Source organism: Cibotium barometz, chromosome 33 (assembly GCF_041138505.1).
Source record: "Cibotium barometz isolate CiBa-2024 chromosome 33, ASM4113850v1, whole genome shotgun sequence".
In the NCBI taxonomy this organism is placed as follows: Eukaryota; Viridiplantae; Streptophyta; class Polypodiopsida; order Cyatheales; family Cibotiaceae; genus Cibotium; species Cibotium barometz.
In genome coordinates, this window is record NC_141078.1 from 23054242 (window position 1) to 23077163 (window position 22922).

At 37.2% G+C, this 22922-nt stretch overlaps 1 pseudogene; it reads right to left on the minus strand.

The window, feature by feature from the left end:
• Positions 1–14227: 14227 nt before the first annotated feature.
• On the minus strand, positions 14228–14807 carry LOC147619399 (uncharacterized; annotated as a pseudogene).
• Between the last annotated feature and the right edge of the window lie 8115 nt (positions 14808–22922).

Sequence of the window (22922 nt, forward strand, 5' to 3'; positions counted from 1 at the left end):
TATGCCATTTGGCCCAACTAATGCACGAGTGACCTTTATGACATTGATAGACATTGTTTTACATCTATACTTGTGGGAAAATTTTGTAGTAGTTTTCCTTGATGTTTATAGTAAGCCACAAAAATAACACTTATACAACATTTGCGTCTAATGTTTGAATTACTTAGAAAAATTTTACTATTTGCAAAGAAAAGAAAATGTGAATTTTTTGCTAGGGAGATTCACTATATAGGCCATATTGGGTCCGTCTCGAGAGAATTCAGATGGACCTAGAGAAGGTGGAATCCATTCTCAAATGGCCAAAGCTTAAAAACCTAGAAGAACTACAAATTTTTCTTAGTTTGTTGGGATTTTATCAATAGTATATAAAGGCCTATGCGAAGATCATAATCCCATGACTAATCAGTAAAAATTAAAAGGTAAAACAATTTGTTGGGAAGAACTCCAACGAAAGAGCTTTGAAAAGCTTAAGGTTGCAATTGTACCTGTGTTAAAAATAGTCGAACCAAATGAGTCTTTTACACAGAAATAGATGCAAGTTGGGAGGCTATTAGAATGGTATTGATACAAGGGGGACACCCTATTGCATTTGAAAGCAAGAAGCTGGACTGTGCCTAGCATAACTATTTGGCCTATGAGAGCGAGAGTTACTAGCCTATTGTTCATGCTCTTAAAAAGTGGCGCCATTATCTTTATGGAGCCAAATTAGAGATTGTTACTAACCATGAGAGTCTGTAATGGCTTTCTAGTCAAAATGAGTTGAAAGGGAGGAAAGATCGTTGGGTTGAAATGCTCCAAGAGTTTGACTTTCAACTTCGTTACCAAAGAGGTAAATTTAACATAGTAGTGGATGCATTGAGTCGCATGCCAATGGTGAATGAATTGAGCTTCACCATATTCATGAACAAGTTCTTGGATCCACTACATGGTTTGTGTGAGCATGATCCATCTTACTTAGAGGTTTGGCTTGATGTACGTGCACGCACTTGTCAGTAGCCATTGCCTTCCTTGCTAGAGAGGAGTGCTAATCAGGAGTGATTAGCTGCAGTTTCTGTAAGAAGAAGAGGGAATTCTCTTCCGAAGAGACTAGATAAGTCTCTTGGGTTATGTACCGAGACAGAGAGCTCGAGGGTGGATCCTTCGCTACCATTTGACATTGTTTCAAATGAGGGTGATAAAGTTTGTCAGGGGGAAAGGTTAAGGAACTTTTCTATCAACGCGACGAGTACTTGATTTACAAAGGTAGAGTTTGTGTACCATCTTATTGGTGACTTTTGACACTAAATTCTTTTTGAAAGTCACGATAGTCTAAGTGCCAATCACCTTGGGGTATAAAAGATCTATGCACTAGTTAAAAGACAATTCTATTGGCCTATTTTGTTCAAGGACATCCAAGACTTTGTGCTAAAATGTGGAAAACGTGCTAGGTCAATAAGCATAAGCATCTCTACTCCATCCATTGGATATTCCAGAAGGAAAATGGGAGAGTATTTCCATGGATTTTATCACCGAGTTACCTAAAATAACTTGAGGATATAATTTGATTTGGGTGGTAGTAGATAGGTTGACTAAAATGGCCAAAGTTTATTCTTACTAGAAAGGAGGCAAAAACTCCTGAGCTAGCTAAATTGTTTATCAAACATCTCTACAAGCTATATGGCTTGCCTGCAAATATAGTTTCTGATCGAGATAGGAAGTTCGATAGCCACTTTTGGAGGGAAGTCTTTACAAAGTTAGATACTACTCTAAGTATGAGTATGACCAACCATCCATAGTTTGAGGTTCAAACAAAAAGAGTCGACCAAGTGCTAGAAGACATGCTTTGAGCACATGTCAGTAAAAAGCAATCAAATTGGGAGGAGTACCTACCAACTATTGGAATTTACTTATAATAGTTCAAAACATTCGGCGATTAGATTTAGCCCATTCATGTTGATGTATCGTTTCTACCTAAGATATCCTATTAGCCGTAGGGCTAGAGAAGGAGAAAATTCAATCTATCAAGGATTTCCTTGAGGACATGCAAGATATGCTAAAAGCAGCAAGAGATAGCATTTGCAGTGCACAAGATCGTGAAAAAACGTATGCTAACAAGAGCTGCAGAGAAGTGACCTTTGAAGAGGGTGACTTTGTTTTCTTGAAGGTCCTTGCGAAGTCGGAAACTCTCAAGGACAGGAAAGTGTCAAAAGCTTTCTCCTAGATATTGTGGTGCATTTAAAATCCTTAAAAAGATTAGTAGCGTAGTAGGGTTGCCGGTGATGAGTACATCCTGTTTTTCATGTCAGTAGAATACGAAAAACAGTGGATCATTAGGATAACGTAGTTACTCCCAGACATTTTGGTGGAACTTATTGAACCACCGTCTCTTCCACATAAACCCAAGAAGATTCTTGGATTTAGAGATTAGAACATGAGGCATATTGAGTACCGAGAGGCGTTTGTCAAGTAGAAGGACAGAGACAAGAGACACTTGTCAAGTGGAAGGAAAGAAATGGGAGGTACTTGTCAAGTCGAAGGATAGAGATGAGAGGCATATTGTGTACCGAGAGGCACTTGTCAAGTGTAAGGATAGAGATGAGGAAGCTTCCTCTTGGGGACACTTGAGTATGCTTATCAAAAACTATCCTCAATTTTTTTTTGTTGAGACGAAACTCTTCTTAAGGGGGAGGTAATGTCACATAGCTTGTAACAGGCTACATAGGGCTCGACCAAACATGGAGCCCGATCGACGAGAGTGTCTGGGGTTCAGGGGGTGAGCTGTCCAGCTCACCCATAGTCATATGAGCTGTCGAGCTCATATGACTATGGGTAGCCAAGCAAGTGTGGGCAAGTAGAGTCCAACAACATGGTTCTTATCCACATTCCTTGATGGTTGGGTGGTGAACAAGAGCTCTATCTCCTCTTCGGCTATGGTGGATGTGTGGCAGAATGTAAACAAGACAATACTTGTCCTTAGAAGAATAGTCATATTTTGTTGTTATAACTACCCAAGTAGAGTCCTCTTTAGATGTGCTATGGCTATGGTCATTGAAAACAGGGAACCAAAGGCCATAGAACATACTCTACCTCGGAGTGCAATATAAGGACCAAGCCCTACAAGTACAGTCCTCTTTAAATGTGCTATGGCTATGGCCATTGGAAATGGGAAACTAGAGGCCATAAAACACGTTCTACCTTGGAGTACACTACAAGGGCAAGATCAAAGCTTTATTGAGGAGATCCAAGGATTAGGAATTCACATTTTGGTTTGGAAGGGCTTATATATGTGATTCTTTGATGGAATAAAAATCTATTTTTCTCTTTTGTTCAATGCCAAGTTGATGAAGATGGCCATTGTAAGCTCCTTCTTGCTAATACAGGATGTAATTCCAAACCTAATAAGAAAATAGTAACCAAAAACTAATTTCTTGCTATTTGGATGAATTGAGGTTTCTAGTATGTTAAAAAGTTATATATATACAGCATTATTTACTCATAGATTACCTTTGGTTTACTAAATGTAGGTAATGGTGAACTTTTACATGATGTTTTGAGGCATGGATTTCATGATCGCCTATTGGTGCTATATGTTTGGTCGAAAATTTCATCCTATGTAAATATCAAGACAAATAACCTCAATAATGAGGTTTCATATGTGAATTTTTATTTTAAAATTTCGTTTACATGGGCATTTCATGTCATTTAAGGAGATATGAATAGACTTCTACCTCAAGAAGGATTGCTAAGAAAGACACGTTTGTGAGATCCCCGTCTCCCCACCACGCAATGAATTCAGGGGTGCTAGCAGCGGAAGTAGCACTTCTTGCGCGGGGCCAGGTCCCACACTCGGAGCCTCACCCACGGATATCCAGACACGAGACTAATCCATCAGTTCATCCAAAACCGAACCCAGAAAAACTTCCCTTGCCCGGAAAGCATGGGCGATTCCTCGAGGTTCTCTAACGTAGTCAAAAGCTTTATCTAACAGAACTGATCTGACCGAACCCGTAAGTCCCATAATCAGATCAAGGAAAAGATTGCACTTGGATCATAGATACCAACGCTTTTTTTCTCATTGAGAGGCACAGTCGTTGATTCTTTTCCATAGAACAATTTTTGTCCGGGATTTACTTCATCTATCGTACCATAACAGAAATGAGTCTCAATTTAGGGATCCATCAGTGCAACCTAACCCCATCGAGTCCCATGAGTTAGCCAACCACTGGGGATCCAATTAAGAAACCGCCCAACCACTGTAATGATGGGATCCAATTAAGAATTTGGTTAGGTTTTGTCCCGGGTACCAGGGAAAAGAGTTCCCAGGTCCCCTAGCCGGATATTCATGCAAACTTAAAACTAGTCACACCACTTACACGCCCAATATGAAATTGCCTTTTTCTCAGCATCATCTATCTTTAAAAATAATCATTTAATGAAACCATTGTCTCACTGATCATAATCCTCAAAATCTTTGGTTGAATCCTTATTTCCAATCATTCCTTTATCGGTGTATCTATGGCATCATTGGCAACCAGAACACTCACCACCTGACCACTCAAGGGCCTTTTCGATAGTTTCTAATTCATAGTAACCGGCAATATATTCACATATCAAAATGGAAACTCCATTGAGAATCAGCAAGATCAATCAACGGATCCATATAAAAGGGCCATGGACTCATCTGTTGAGGACCAACAAGATCAAACAACCAGATCCATGCCTGAATTCAGAAAACAACTCTTACTCCTTGTTCCAATATCTTCCACGATACACGTGTGGGTATCGTCGGCGACCCAGAGCCTGAGCACCGTATGGTCAGCACCCTCTAGGATCCTTTGCAGGTGACCTAGCGCTTCACTCATAGGCCGCTTCCTTGGTCCCTCATCCACCGTACCGGAAGCTCACCATTTTAATCGAATGGTCAAGACCTCGACTGACCTTGCTATGCGAGACGTTCTCCGTTGACTCTCCTCTCCGTCAGCTGTTGTAACTTTATCAGCTAGGTCTCCATGACCTTAATCATAAGACGGTCAAAACGCTTTCCCAGCATTCTTGACATAAAATAGTCATTTAAAAAGAGGCCATAAATACAGTTTCTATAACAAACTCTCGTCTTTCCACAATAATCAACATTACTTAATCCACATTCATTTCATATAAATTCCCATTCTCATTCAATCGCATCATTTTCCATCTCATCACTTCTTTCCTCAAATATCCTCATCAGATCTCATCCACTCGCATTTACCCATATCCACATCTCATCACATCATATTCATTCACATCTCATTCATTCATATTTACCCGATTCGCATCACATCACATCACATTCATCACATCTCGATTCACATGACATCACATCCATTCTCATCCCATATCATTCATTCACATCCCGATTCACATGACATCTCATCCATTCACATCCCATATCATTCATTCACATCTCGATTCACATGACATCTCATCTATTCACATCCCGAATCACATGACATCACTTCCATTCACATCCCATATCATTCATTCACATCCCGATTCACATGACATCACATCCATTCACATCTTGATGCACATGACATCACTTTCATTCACATCCCATATCATTCATTCACACCTCGATTCACGTGACATCTATCCATTTTACATCACATCACCTCCATCCATTCACATTCAATTCATATCCATCATCCACATATATTCTTTCACATACACATCTATATCCGTTCTTTCACATACATCCACATCCATTCTTCTCATACACATTCACATCCATTATCATCACATACATTCACTCATATCCCATATCATTCATTTACATTCTGATTCACATGACATCACATCTATCCACATCACATTCTCATCACTTCTATTCATATCACATCCATCCATCCATTCATTCACATCTATCTGATTCTCATTACCTTCGTTTAAACATAGAATTTAACAGAATTTCTAATTTTTGAATATAAAGATTCTTTACGCATCTAGTTATGCATAAAATCAACTTCAATGGGAATAACACTTTTAACAAAATCCTTTTATACATCTATTTATGCATAAATTCAATTTTAAGAAAAATAACACTTTTAAAATAAAAATAAATCCTTTATGCATCTTTCTATGCATAAAATCAATTTTAATGAAATTAACACTTTTGGAATAAAAATAAATTCCCTTATGCATCTTTCTATGCATAAAATCAAAATTAATGAGTAACTCTTTTGAAATAAAAATAAATTCCCTTATGCATCTTTCTATGCATAAAATCAAAAGTAATGAGAATAACTCTTTTGAAATTAAAAAAAATTCCTTATGCAGCTTTCTATGCATAAAATCAAAATTAATGAGAATAACTCTTTTGAAATAAAAATAAATTCCCTTATGCATCTTTCTATGCATAAATTCAATTTTAATGGGAATGACACTTTTGAAATAAAAACAAATCTTTTAGAATGCACAAACGGAAGGAATTACTCTTTTAGAATAACCTAATGATAAACTTTAGTTCCATAAAATTTAAGAAAATTTTACCATAATCTCCTTTGTATGGCTGACCATTTCTCAATTTTAACATTCAATTTATGACTTGAATTAATCCAATTTGAATTCTAATATCTCTAATCTACTCCATTTTTTAAAAATCAAGAGAGTAAACAATGAAAAGAGTTTAATTAATCTTTTAATTAAACTTTCTAGGATTAAGAAGGGCTGAATTGTAAAGAAGAGAAGGGGGTGGCCTTTTCATCAAGGCATAGCATCAGATTTTAATTCAAACATTTACAAAGCATAAAATTTAAGAAAACCATAGATTTAAATTCACAATAAGTAAGAATTAAGCTTACATGGAACTTGTAAGCTTTCCTTTGGCGGCTTGAGGGATTGAGGATTCTACTCTTGCTTGGAACAAGAGTGGCCACCAGTTCTTTTGGAGAGGATTTAGTCAAAAACAATTGAATTATCAATTGAATTCAATGTATTTGACTTTGGGAGGAGTAGAGTAACAGTGCATAAACACTATTAACCTTTTACAAAGGGGGAGGCTTCTATTTATAGGAAAAAATGAGCCTCTAATCAAGCAAATTGATTCTAGAATTTTTCAGATCATTTTGGTCAATTTTTGACCATTTTTGGGTCAGTTTAGCTCACTTTTTGAATCTAGTTGAAACAGGAGAGAGGAGAGATGAAAACATCTCATTATTTGTGAGTTTAAAACTCATCCACACATGTGAAATATGCGCCTCCTTCATGAGGAAAATTTTCCACACTGAGGTGTCAAAAATGCATCATTTCCTCTAAATATCTCTTCTTTCTTAACTAATAAATCTTGTCCTTAGTCAACTCTTCATCTTATGTGAGTATTTACTCATTTTTGAGAGATTTTTCTTTTATTCTTCAATTTATCTCCTCCCTACATTTGGATTAATTTTATTGGTCCATAGGAACCTTAATCCAAAAATTTTAGAAAATCTGGACCCTCATGCTAAGGTCCTTTTTACCTATCAGTGCATACATGGCCATTGATAACACTTATCATATTTGTCCTTCTTGGCATGACAATGTGATTTTAGTTATAATATCAGCTCTACTGTGAAGGCTAAATTCTTGTGGAGTGAATGTTTGAAGCATGGCCAATTTGTACCATGTGTTAACCTCTTGATTGGAAAAGGGATTGTAATATCTAAAAAGATTAAAAAAATTGTAGAGAACTAAATGTGGAAGTTTTATACGAAATATAATTTTGGCACTTACATGATGAGAGCTTTGAAGTACATGAAGTTACAATCTATAAAACAAGGTTTTCTACAAAGGAGAAATATGTGGTCATGAAAATAGAGATCAACGCATTGTAGGTGATGAAGATAATAGATTTTGTGATAGGAATGAGTGTTTTTAGAAAAGGCTCATGTTCAATATAATTGGGACTATATAAGACCAATTTCATCTTTGCTACATTAGTTTATTCCTTTACCTTTATCTAGAAGTGAAAAAATTATTATATATGAAGTAAAGAATCTAAAGCAAAGAGATATATTACTCAAAGAAGGATCATTTGGTAATGTGCCTTTATGGTTGGAATGCTAAGATGTAGTGAGAGTACACATCAATGATACGACAACATCCATTATGAATACACCACCAATGAGGGAGGTAAACGATGATATCAAAGAGATGAGGTTAGTAGTTTTCAAACCAGATCCAAGGCTTGCAAATCATTGGAAGATCTGGGTTGAGATGAATTTTTTTAGAGAAATTTGGATTATTGTGTTTCACTTCAAGATTGGACCATGACAAAATGGAAAAAGATTGTATATGATGTCAAGTCAACCGGATTCCTATATTGTGGCAATCTTGCTAATCATCTCTTGCTATTATATAGCTTTTTTCCAATTAAGGTACATAAAAAGTACTTTATTATATTTTTACTTTTTTATTCATTAATTGTGAGATTCTTTTTCTCTAAATATTTTTATTTATAAGCTTACTTTATAAGTTTGCATATTTTGTAATTGAATGTATTTAACTTACTATGGTAATATATATACACACATATATATTCATATACATGTGTGTATTTAACTTACTATGGCAAGATTATATACACATACACAAATGTGTGTGTGTGTGTGTGTGTGTGTGTGTGTGTGTGTGTTTAACTTACTATGGTAATATATACACACACAAGTATATTTATATATATTGATAGGTTGATAATGGATTTTCCTCAATCAATTATACAACAACAAATATTATCATAATGCATTGAGGGGGCTTCCCATAAGGTTTCAACAAGCCTTGTGAATGAAGATGAAAATTTGAGCAAGGAATTAGCTACTCTTAATGGTCATGACATTCCTATAGCTTGTGCTCATGGTAGATATGTGGAAGCATTAGGCGATCTAAGGAACAACAAAGATGGAAAATGTGTGATAGAGAAAGTCATAGAATTACATATGCATGAGATTAAGCCCTTACGTGTTCATGGCACTTCTTACTTATGGAAGAAAGATGACATCTATATTCATGGTGGATAAAATCTAAAAAGAAGTGAAGAGTGAACATCTTCCATGACAATGAGTATAATGCGCTTCCAAAATTTATTATAAGGTGAAGTGTGGTAAAGAAGAGTGCTTTTATAAATAAAATGATGTTCTCTGTTTGTGTATCATCCTTTTAGTATGGTGGAGCTTCAAAGGAGGAAGAATACAATGGAGTCAATATACAACAAATATTGATATATGTCCTTCCCTATAGTCACAGCTTGCATGTAACTTGACAAATTATATTCCAAAGGAGTCAACACAATGGATGTGGTAAGTAAATTACTTACTTTTGTTAATATGTTTGAGTTGTTGACTATAGCTAAAATTATGGTGATCTACAATGAAGATCTTTAAACTTTCACTAAGAAGAGACTTAGTTGGATAACAAGAAAACCGCTATTCAATTAAAAAAAGATTTTAGTACATTAAGCCTTCACAAAATAATGTGAGTGTACTAAGAGTTCACAAATGAGCTGCTTCTAATGCTTAAGTTTTGATGAACTTATAATCTTATTTGGTTTATTTAATATATCTATAAGTAGAAATCTTTTTAATTTATTTTATTTACTTAGGAGAATAATGCAAGTGCATATGTATTAGAAGCATAACGTATAGAGCCAACCCACTTCTATGAGAATTGTTATGTGTTTTACATGTAAACACTATGTACACTATGAGAATTGTTATGTGTTTTACATGTAAACACTATGTACATTCTCAGCTTACAATGTTTTTATATTTGTTTACATTCTTATGGTATAACCAACTTCTTTTAAAAGAATTTAATGTTAGAGGACCAAAATGCAAATGTGTACATCCCAAAAATGTCACACATTAAGTCTAATCAATTTTATGAGTTTTGTGTGAATTTTGAAGATTTAAAATTTCTTCTTTATGTTGATAGTGTCACACTGGGAGTAAGCTAAAAAAGTATATGAACCCCTAACCCAAGACATGCTAGCCCAGGTATAAAGGAAAAATTATAAGAAATAGAAATAGAAAATTTTCAAAAATCAAGCCTCGAATAAAGATGAAGCCCATGAGGCGACTCTTGTAAACTCTCCATCAACTCCAAACCACTGAATAATAAAATTTGATGGGAAGTTTCACGCATGAAAAACTATTACTTTTTCATGTTGTGAAAACATGGAGATTTCCACCCCGTGAAAAGCTAAAGGGACGACTACTGCTCACACACTACTAGCAACACAAGATCATACAAACTTAAATGTTTCGGCCAATTCAATAACCCCTACTTTACTTTTATTTTTTGCTGCCTAGTTCATTTTATAATCCCTAAGTCTAGATTTAATTTCCATTTTGCATCATTTTCACTTTCTTCTCCCTATTGAAGCTCTTCCTTACACCACCATATTATCTACGAGCACCAGCAGGCATGCCTTCACTTACTGGAGCTCATCACTATCCCCATCACCACTTTTGAGAAGCTCAACACACACACACTAGTGAACTCTTACCACTCTGATGTGACAAATGAATAATTAGAAGGACTAGTAGGAGCAAAAATGTAATCATTTCCCTTGAAGCTCTTCCTTGCACCACCGTATGCACTAGCACCAAGCATGGCTTCACTTTATGGGATCTTATCATCATCTTTATCACCACTTTTGAGAAGCTTAACACACACACTAGTGAACTATTGCCACTTTGGTGACAAATGAATTATTAGAAGGGCCAGTTGGAGCAAAAACAAAATCAATGAAGCTATAAAAAGGAGGAGGAGGAGGACTATGCCCTATAGATGGTAATCAAATAAGTCATCTTCAACCTTCACTTCAAAATGTATGCGAATGTTTATGAATGAGAAATTGAGTATCTCTAACATGTTAGTTGCAATTCGAGTTCTCTAACTAAGGCCTCAATGCTCATCTTACATGTATGATGACAATGCTTTCTAAAAGCTTTGAGCTTTTGAAAAAGGATCAAATTGGGAATTTTTCCCACATTATTTATTTGTAGCTTATAGAGATTACATGTGATTTTAGGATATGTAATTCTTCTTCTTATTCACACTACATAATATACTATTAGTACAATCCACATGCTAACACATTAAAGCATAAGCTTGTTAAAAAGTAGCTATGCTTTGGTATTTGGCATAAATATCAATCAAGGTCAACAAAAGTGTCATTCTTTGTGTTTAAGTCACCAAAACAAGTCTTTAAGTGTTTTTAACTCATAGTTATTATGTGTTTTCAACTCATAAAATTTTGTGGTTAACCATTTTTTACTTATTAATTGATTGAATAATATATTACACATCTTTTACTATAGAAACTCCATAACATTAACGAGATGGATCTCATCACTTTAGTTTATAACATGGACTCCATATTTCTTCATTGGCTTGTAAATATTCTAGCTTGATACAGAAAAGAGCTCTCAATCTTTATACATCTCTAAGGGCCACAAAAGAGAGCTTGGCATCAACAACTACATGAGAATTGCCAAGAGGAGAAAATTTATGATGATGAAATAAATTAAATGCTTCATACGTGGTTTGATAAGATACAAGGATAATGAATTAGGGATAAAAGAAAGATAGCAAATCCCAATGTGTAATGAGAAGCTATTGAAAATCAATGCTCTACCCTTGTCTTATAAATGTGCAGATAGCACCCTTGTTTAAGTAGCCCAAATGCTCACACAAAAAACCCTTAGTTTGGACATGGGATAATGCTTATTTATGGTTAGATTGTCTGAGATGGCTTAGATACATTTAGTGCATTAGCTACCACACTACGCATTGAGGAGAACCTTCCCAATAGTGCATTTAGCTAACCACACTAAGCATTGAGGAGAACCTTCTCAAAACACTTTATACTTGGGTTACAAGGTTTAAACAGGTGCACTTAGATGTGTCTAGCTAGGCTTGAAAGCTATACCAAGACCCATGGTCTTTTGTAATGAGAAGCTATTGAAAATCAATGCTCTACCCTTGTCTTATAAATGTGCAAGTAGCACCCTTGTTTAAGTAGCCCGAATTCTCACAATGCCTGTTTATGGTTAGATTATCTGAGATAGCTTAGATACATTAGTGCATTAGCTACCAAGTTAGGGTTAATAGTGCATTTAGCTAACCACACTAAGCATTGAGGAGAACCTTCCCAAAACACTTTATACTTGGGTTACAAGGTTTGAACAGGTGCACTTAGATGTGTCTAGCTAGGCTTAAGAGCTATACCAAGACCCATGGTCTTTTGTAATGAGAAGCTATTGAAAATCAATGCTCTACCCTTTGTTATGATGTAGCTCATATAAGTCTACTCTTAAGCTTTTGTACCAAAGGCCCTTGACCATATAAGTATTTTTCTGAATCTTGTTACCCCATGCATCATTTTGGTCCTTAGTTGCCATCTCCTTGGCTGCTGCACACTTGAGAATGTAGAAGTCTTCGTTATTCTCTTCAGGAGGAGGGACAACAAAGTTGTCTCCCACTGAAAGAGCATCAGTTAAGGTGTCATAATGGCTTGCATAAGTGGCGCTATGGACTCCTCATCATCATTTGAAAAGCCATCTTTGTAGGGAATCATTATTAGCAACTAGCTTCAAAGTGTGGTATTGCCACATCTCCACATGTGACCTGTTCTTACATCTTCTCCATTGCCCATGCCTACAAGGAAAGAAAAAGCATGATAGCCTTTTTGTGCGTGATGCACAAGTGCCAATATCAGAATATCCATTCGCACAATGCATTGCTCTTGAGCCCTTCAATGTCTTGCAACCCCATTGAAGGGTTCTTTGAACATCACCTTGCTTAACTTCCCAAAAGACCCTACTCACTTCCCTCTTCTGCTTGTTCATCATAATAAATAGCAGCTGATCCACTGCTAAGATGCATCCTTAGAAAAGCAACAACTTTAGCTACACAAGTCAAGGGCACATTGTTTGTCTTCAACTACTCTCATGAGTTAGAGCCCTTTCATCATGTTCCCCCTTCCCATGTCCCAAACAAAAGAAATTCCAAGTTATCTCCATACCCGTGAGATGCTAATATCTAGCAACAAAGTAACGGTCGCTTTACTTTAAACTGCGAAGCTGCACCATCTGACCACACCCAATGTTTCTTAAATGTCATCCCTTGATCTTTCAACCACTGAGCATGTGAGAGAAAACAATGTTGCACAAATAAGGTGTCATGTTGTTTATCGTCTGAGATAAACAAATGCATGGTCTTTTTATTGCGCACTTGATGGATGCGAAAATATGTAATCTGCACAAACATAGTGACCTGCTTAGTGAACCAATGCATCAATTGAATTTCGTTCTGCTCCTTGAAGGAGTAGTTCTCCGTGAAGTCTATTACTACTACAGAGACAATTACATCATTTGGAAACTAAGAAATGCAATCCTTGAACTGCTGGGCTTGCCACCTGAATATGAAATTATGAATGATGAACTTTCTCAAGTGGTCTTGGTACACATGCAGAAGATCTCTAGGTATCATTTTCTTTTGGACCATGTCTTTGATAGTGCTCTTTCTACCTTCATTTTTTGATCTAGCAGCACCCACTATATTTTCAAAGATCTTAACAAATACCTACATACTTTGCTCATCAACTTCTCTTGGACAGATTTGCATTTTCCTTACACCACATACATCACATGTTTCCATTATGCATTTGTTATGCATTTGTACCTATGGAAGCTACTTCCTGCAGGTATTGGGCAGAGTATAGAGTCCCAAAGAGTTGTGATACTCTTACTTGTATTTTTTGATGAAAGGCATCCATTGTTGGCATTTCCATTAGATTGAAGGCATACAGTATAGTTGCAAGTGCAAAAAAGCCCACCGATTGTAAATTTCTAAGTCTATATGTGATTTACTGCCTCATTCAGAAAAATCATGTGTACATGCACAATACAGCACAAGAGGTGTAGTGATCCCTCAATTTTCGGACAAAGAAGGGTTTCAAAGGGAGGGAGGGGGACGTGTGCACGGACGGCCAGCTCCGCCACGCACCCCCGCTCCCAGGAGGAGGCGGGGGGCGGATAAAGTTCGTGGAATTAAGTTATAATGTTTTAGATATACCAACCAATATCTAGACTAATTTAAATAAGCTTTTAAATTCCCCATGACTCACCTGAGGCTCCTCAAGAAGATGGATTGGACGTTTCACATATGAACATCTAGTTAGTCGTTTACTATAAACATCTTTTTTGTTGGGGGACACCCTTGTCTCATCCAACTAGAATTGAAATGCTATGTCTTTGACATCTTGAGTGATGTGGGTTTTCTGCCCGTCATGTCTGTGACATGTGGATACATGCAATGATCCATTAGCTTTGTTTGCCACTGTTAACTGATGCTTGCCTGAATATAAATTTCTTTTGTGCATCCCCATAAGCTTGGCAACTTGTGGAATGCTCATGTCAGTAATTTTCTCCATGCTTTCACCATTCACCGACATCAAGAGAGCTGATTTTTTCATGAAAATCTCATCTGAAGATCTTGGTACCTTAACATGATTTAAAGTATTGAAAATGTTTCTTAGAATAGTTGATTCCAATTTCTTTGATTTTTGGCTAGACTACATGCTCTTGAAAACAAGGATGTCGAAGAAGTTGCTAGAAGATTTCCTTTCTAGTACTTGCATCCATCCCCATTGTTAATTTATCAAAGTGTTGTACCATAGATTGGCATATCTTCTGTTTCTTTCGTTCATCTACCACCATAGTATTGCTTTCAGTCACCATGTTCATCATTCTCGCTCGTTGCTTTTGCTTTTGAAGATCTCAGTACTCTCTTAGTGATTTCCAACTATTCATATCAGCTTTAATTTAAGCTTCTATATTCAAGGATATTGAGCAGCTAGCCATTTCTTCAATTTTCACCATTGTTGTAGTACTTTCAAGGACTTTAATAGTGTTGTACTTTTCAGTAGTGTTGTACTTTTCAGCATTACTTTTTTTGTAGCATGAAGACCCTTTTTTATTACTTTCTAGTAGTGATGAAGTGCTTTTCAGTAGTGTTGAAGAACTGTCGTGTGTGGTGATTACGCTACTTCTTAGAGTATAAAGTTTCATACCTACATGATGATGCTTCTAGCAATGATAAAGTACTATTGAATTGATCTGCTAGCCATTTCTTCAATTTGCACCATTATTTTAGTACTTTTAAGGACTTCAGTAGTGTTGCAGTACTCTTTAGTAGTGTTGTACTTTTGAACAGTGCTTTTCTTGCATCATGAAGACCATTTTTAGTACTTTCTAGCAGCAGTGATGAAGTGCTTTTCAGTAGTGTTGAAGACATATCGTGTGATGCTTATGCTACTTCTCAGAGTAAGCAAGTATAAAGTTTCATACCTGCATAATGATGCTTCTAGCAATGATAAAGTACTATTGAATCATATACTTATAATCAAATGTTCCAAATGACGTGCATAGAAGATCTATGATGAGAGATGAAAAGCTCTAGAGATTGTAGGAAAAGAGACCTTCATTCACGTGGGAAGCGAGACCTGTAGCATAGCTCACTCACAGAATGAAAGAGAGAGAGATCTTCATTAATGTGGGAAGAGAGACCTGTAGCATAGCTCGCTCACAGAAATAAAGAGAGAGAGACATGTCTACTTTTAGTAAGTTGCATTCATGTGTGTCACACTAACTCTTGCTAAAGAGAGAGTGTGAGAGAGCAGGGCCATGCTAGGTCTATTTTCAGCAAGTTGCATTCATGTGTGGCAACTAACCTTTGCCAAATCGCCATGCAATTACTAGTGTGACAGTAGGGTCACACTAGGTCTATTTTCAGCAAGTTGCATTCATGTGTCGTAACTAACCTTTGCCGAATAGCCATGCAATTACTAGCATGACCAACAGTGTGAATTTGTAAAATTTGGACTTTTTAGTACTTTTCAAAGCCTACTTTTAAGCACCAAAAATTGATGTCCTTGACATTCCTTTCCTCCAGGCCACCTATACATGCTTTCACCCAATTACAGGTGATGGTATAAAGTGATCACATAAATTGATGTTAACCAAATGCCTTCCTCCCTAATTTAGGCATTCTATCCTTGAAATCAATGAGGAACGATAGGGAGTAAAATATTAAAGCAATATTGAAGTTATTTGGGCCCCTCCTTCGTTGTGTGAGGCTTCCGATTCGAAACACTCCTCAATACTTCCCTTTCAATGTGGAGGAGATTGATGTCTTATCCAGAATGCATGAGGAGGTCAAAAACAGAGTTATGTAGGCTATTTTTAGGTTTGCTAAGTCTATGCTCTAAACTTTAATTTAAAGTGCTATGCTTTCTCAAAGTAATACAATGTGAATTATTTGTGTAGCTTGGTTATATTAAATCTCCCATGGAAAGCTCAGCGCAAGGTGTATATTTTGGATTCTCTTATATCCTCGCTTCTGGTTTTAGAGGAGTTTCCTACATGGATATATGTCCATGGTTTAGGCATGTAGTTTTGGACCAAGCCCAGATCTTTTTAATGGCCTACCATGAAAAGTAAGTGTCATGTGATCTAAATTGTACTTCTGGTATTCTGACATAGATATTAGATTTATCGTCTTATATTGTTTTATTGATTTTTGTAGTGTATACTGGAGTTTGATTGTTATGGATACTGAGTCGAAGCGATGTTATCTTGCCAATTCAACTGCAGGATTTCATGGAAACGTGAGGTAGTAAGTCCACACGATCATTTTTTATATGTGTGTGTGTGTGTGTGTGTGTGTGAGAGAGAGAGAGAGAGAGAGAGAGAGAGTATCAACAATTGAAAAATGGTGTGCAGATCTATTAGAAAGTAAATAGCTAGTATTGAGGTCCTTACCCAGAAGGAGATTTTAGAGGCAAGGACATCATTAGATGTAGATTCCCGCAGCAACATGATGGCTTTAGGTGTGGTTGGAGAGTGTGCTACGCTATGTTACTGCTGCACTCAATGTTGGGTCTGCTCTTAGAAAATTTAAGCACTTCTTCTTCTTTTAATAATATCTCAGTTTCCTTGTAATTTTTTATATGTGTAGAATTTACGATCAGCGAAATATACGAATTTGGATGTACGACTATTCAGGGCCACAACAATTGAAAAATCTAATCAACAATATTGGGCAACGAGAGCCTGATGTGCCATTTGCATTTGTGCCCCCTCCACAATGGCCAAGTCCACCAATGTTGCTATACTGCTTCGGCCATATCCGCAAATGCCGATCGACAAGGAGTGGATCCACCTTAGATATTTGCCATCCCCTCGACGAGAGAAAGCACAACAAGAGCATGCTCGTGACTCTTCCCAAAACAAGAGTAAGCTTACTCTCCCCATAACAAGAGTAAGCTTCCCCTACCCAACAATTTCACATATTAAGAACACATCTCTAATGCAATGTGTAAATTTAATATAATTAACAATGTAAGAAGGCATTGATCTTTATATTAACTGCTCTCGGTATGTATAAAATTTTGTCATGCCGGATCTTAACAATGCATTTTTATATCTCGATGTTGTAATGATTGATCTCTATGATATATTCTATAGCACCAAGCAAACTTTCTTCATGTAGTAATGTCTTTACAGCAAATGGTCCTTTCATTCTCCATGGTATATATATGTAGAATTCAAAGTAATATATATAAGAAATAGCCTATTATGGCTTAATGTTAAAATCTAGACATTTTCAAGGTAGAGGCGCATGGATGTCTAGGATGTGTGGTTGCCATTGAAGCAAATAGAAAGAAAAAGATGAAAAAAGAAGAAAGAAGTAACATTTTTACATCAATATATAGAGCAAAGATAACTCTTTCAATTTTATTATAGATAGAAAGATTACAATCTTAATGTGATTCCACAACCTCTAGGATATGTGGTTCAATACACAACAGAAAGTAGGTTTTGAAAGCTTAACTCCTGCTTCCGATTTTCCTACCATCTAGTCTAAAATAAAAATTTCTCAGTGAATCACTACACATCAATTGGATCTCTTGTCTAAGAAAGGCCAATGGCCAATGGCTTTCCAGATTGACCACACTAACGGGTCTTGACCTTGTGATTAGATTACAATATCTATAATGGAAGAGTGAGTTCGATCACACATTTCTTGATCCAAGCTTTGCCAGATGCCTCTCCACAGTCGCCATCTTATGCAACGAAATTGCATGCACAATGTTTACCTCCCAATGAAATACCTGGTCATAGAAAAAACCAATGCTAAAAGTTAACGGCTATCACCGTAACAGAATTTACTACAAACAAACTTTATGTTCTAATTTCACCTGAATATAACATCTAGCATTGTTACTTTGCATTCAATGGCATCTTCTACAGAGGTCCTCTTTACATCCCATCCCTCCCCCAAAAACTGGTTCATCCAATCATTATCAAAGGACCTCACTTAATATCTTAACTTTGTTTTCTTAACACCCTCACAAGAAGCAAGCTTATAGTATATATACATAGAAAAGGACAAGCCTTCTCTAGTTTCGAGAACCCTAGACATTTCATGGGTGACCAACCATTGAGGCTTTCTACAAAAGACATTTTGGGTAAGGGACAATTCCATTATCACAATTGACTCTACTTGTGCTCTTGTGTTAGTAACTTACATGCTTGATTTATCTCTTGTTAATGTATGTGAGTGTATTGTTGTGTTGCTTCAATCTGTCAGCACAATTGACTAATCTTGTCGTGATTTGCTGAAGTCATTATCGCCATTCTAGCTATTAACATCATTATTGAGATTCGTCCCATTCATCCTCATTGTGGTTTTGTTCAACTTATCTTCTTTCAATGGAATCATCATCTTTCAATCAAAATCCAAATCAACTGATCAATTCTCAACTAGAATTCTAAAATCGTATCAACCAGCATTCAAATTCAGCATCTGGATAGCATTTTTGCTTATAATTTCAAGGTCTTAGATTTACTCATATATACTGCCAGTAAAGAGCTGCAGTTATACCCTCGGTATATACAGGTAGTCACGATCCTTGGAATTATAAGGTAAATATCATCATGTCTAGGCCTCAAGCAAGTCATGTAAGTCATTTAGGTTGAGATTGATCTCTTCCATATCTCTTTCTCCTCATGCTCTCAAATTCATGAACTAACATTATTGGGACATGATAGTAAATGGAGCTAAAATTGTTCATGAACCGATATTATTGGGATATCAAAAAGTCTAAAGTTTTGGAAGAAAATGGAGAAAGAAGTTGACCAGAATAAGTTAAAAAGACAAGTGAAGATAAAAACAAACAAAGAAGATGACAATCAAGAAAGAAAGGAACTATCCCAAGGTAAAGGTATGGAAGAGTCCTTTGAATAGTATACCAAAAGAAATCCACAACTATAGTCAAATCAAAGAATTAGAAGCAAAATACCCTAGTCAAGGAGACATGTTCACAACCATAGTCAAGCAAGAAATTTCAAATAGAAAATGAGCTAGTTTCTCAACAAGCAAGCAACTCACTGAAAACAATCCCCAAGGCTTGCTATAAAAGTAAACTAGACATCTTACTTTCTCAAGGAGAAGATGGGAAATCCGAGGGTCCACAAATGAAGAAGGTGGTAGATCCAAGGGTTCATGTATGAAGAAGATGAACAAAAAAGAGTTATTTCTTTTAGTCCTTGAAATTAAGGCTTGAAAATGGTTCTACTTACATATTTATAAAAAGGACCTTTGTGAAATGGTTTAAAGTGATAGGGACTAATGAAAACCAAGACCTATTGCATCACCTGAGGGAGATCAAGCAAGGAAAGAACATGGTAATGGAGTTTGTTGAGCGTGCAAAATTTTAGCCGTCTTTTTTCTCTGTCTTCTTCTTTTCTTTTTGGTTTATTCATGTCTTCTATCTTTATCTTTGCTCTCTCTCTTGAATGTAGCTAACCCCAATTCTGCCCGATGATTTTAAGAAGAATGTGAGGGAGGGTGAGAGCTTGAGCTCCTTACAAGCTTTCTTCTTAGCACACACAAGAATAGGCAAGCACACAAGAGAGAGATGGATGGTTGAATTTTCTTGTATCTTCTTACTTCTTTACAATCATAACATAAAGATAAGAGTACATAATATAAGGGAAAGTATTCTCCTAATAAAACATACAAGGTCGATCCATAGTGTAGACTTGACTATATGAGTTGATGTTATAAGAGAGAAATCTCGTAACATGCCAACAATTATAGCGGAATCTAGTTAGGAATGATATCAATATCACAAAAATGCCCATGTTCATGATTCCTTATGTTCTTAAGCTTCATTGAGGATTTAGCTATAAGTACAACATATATTAACCACAACCACAAGTGTAATAAAGACATTGACAATGAAAGATGTATATGTTAAAGAAATCGTGTTCTCCTACCTTATTTTGCATCTTCTTCTTCACCTTTTTTATTTGTTGTTATTATACTTCTTTTTAATAGAGAAGGACAACAACTGAAGTTGAAACTCTTAAAAAGATTCATCATCTTCTTTGAATTTACCTTTCTTCTTTTTAAGAAAAAAAAGAAGATGAAGATAATGAAGAGAAATCTTTTAAACTTCGTTCTATTCATTATATTCAAAAGAAGTGGTGACATAAAAAGAAGCTCTCTATAATCATAATAAATAGGGAACTTAGAAACCCCATTAACACAGTCCAAGTGTACACACACACACGTGTAAAGAGTTTGTAGGACTCCATGTAAGTAGCGACTCCAATATAGCTTTACAGGTATCATCCCTATTTTTCTCCTTTGGGCACACAAAAAAAAATCCATTTCTCTAGCATCATAGGAGGTTGTAATGAATATAATCTTGCATTGGTTTCCACTAGCCCTACCCATTCCTCCTACTACTAGTTGCCACAATGCCATTTTTTAGGTGCCTCAATGCTTCATGTTCAAGTAGTTTATCAATTCTTGGAGGGAACCATAGCACACCTGTGCTTCTCATCACTGTGAAGTTTCTACCTTACCCTTTCTTTTCATCTTGGTAGAGGTGATGCACTTATTCCTCTGGGTGCAAGATACAGGACTTCAGGGTCTTCGCATCCCCATCTGCACTCTCAAGGAGCTCCTTGATTTCGAGGTTACAGATGACACCGGTGCATAGCTTGAGGATTTGGATAGTAACCTTTGCCGCTTTGAAGCAACGATCAACGACTTTTGCCTTGCCTCAGGAGCCCATACCAGCAAGCAAAAGAAGTCATGTGGTTTCTCGGTAAGCAGAGCGCCCACCCTCAAAAAGGAGACCAGTAGACAGTTTTCAGTGCATCCCCCGGGTGTCAGGTGGAACTTGACATCACGACAGAGAAGCAAATCGACCCCCTCCTCCTAAGCATCCAGAAGAAACTTCCCAGCACCCCTCGTCGGTCAGGGCATTGTGGCCAACCAGGTCCACATTACCTCCTGTTGGGCCTTCCATTATTATTGCATTAGCACGGTGCGACTCATCCGAAACGTTCTTTGGTCAAGAGGAGACTGCAGGCCCACAAGGGCTAATGTAGTCTAGCCATGAGCCATTGATCTCATAGACCATGCAGTCAGTAGCAAAGCCCTTCTGGGCGGTCTCTAGCCTGGGATAGAGCCATGGAAGGATTCTCTCTTGAGTCACATTTCATCTCGGCTCCCATCCTAGGGTGAACTCCATATGTGCGATGGTTCTTCTCCAAGATTTGCCGCCAGTTTCTTTTACATTTGGTGAGTCCTTCGGCCTGCTCTGATCTAGGCTTCTCGGCCCATGAGGAGGACTGCAAGCGCCAGCCCATCACCTAGAGCCATCTGACTGGCCATTTGATTGGTGCCCAATCACACTACTCTTGGGGTAGACCTTTCTCTGGCCCAACCCAGACTTTGGGACTTACAGACACTTTCATAGTCTTTCCAAGCAGACCCAGCAGGAGCACATTCTGGGCTTGCGTGATGCTTCCATCATCATATGGCACAACATCGACTCCACCATCATCCCCCCCCTCACCCCCCCCCCCCCACACACACACACACACTAGCTTCTTCCCCCTACCGATGCTTAGATGGCTTCTTTCTGAGAGAGAGAGAGAGAGAGAGAGAGAGAGACTCCAAAGGGAAGACAATCCTCAGTCCGCCTCTTTAATGATCTGCATCATTACTAACCGGATCATGATATCGTTGTCGCAATCCACCCCCCAAGAACATGATGCCAAATCAAGACGGCCCAGTGATGATACACACCCGAATGTGGCACAAGAGGAATCGCATGTTGAGCATCGACCAACTTGTAGCCGTCTGCCATTCTAAATCCAACAGCTCTAGCTATGGCCCCATCCACAAGCTTGACCATGAGGCTTGTACCTACTACAAGTGGTGGGCTTTTCCAAATCTCCTAGCAATCCTTCGTGATTATGATGACACCAACACCACCTTGCAAAGACCGTTGTGCCCTTATAATCAAGGCATGGGTCATCTAATGCTTGCATCCCAATTCCTTAGCTTTGACTGGTCTAATTAGTCTCTTCCCAATTGTGTGACTGCACACCAAATTAAACCCTGGAGTACGCAAGACGTGCAATGAGTAGCAGAGACTGTTGTCTACAACCATTCGATTTGGTGATTCTAGTCAGCAATTACCCTTTCACTTCTAGTGTTGGCAAATTGTTCTCAAGATATCTTCATATGGCATTGTTTCTACAATCGCAACTTGGTGAGTTTGATCAAAATAGGGAAAGAGTGATGATTGTAGTTTTCTTTTTTCTTTTGAAAAGTGATTTTATATTTTAGTAAGGCTGCTGCCCACACAACAAAATGATCCTCCCAGCACATCACAAAATGATCCTTCCGGCATACATCACAAAAATATCTTTCACACAGTATAACCAGGCCAGAGAGTATAATCCTCTTAGCTGTTTGGTACCTAGCTGCTGTACAGCAGTGATTGTTGTAGTCTTCCAGATAGTGAAAGTGTGTTGAATGGCATCATAATCCTTGTT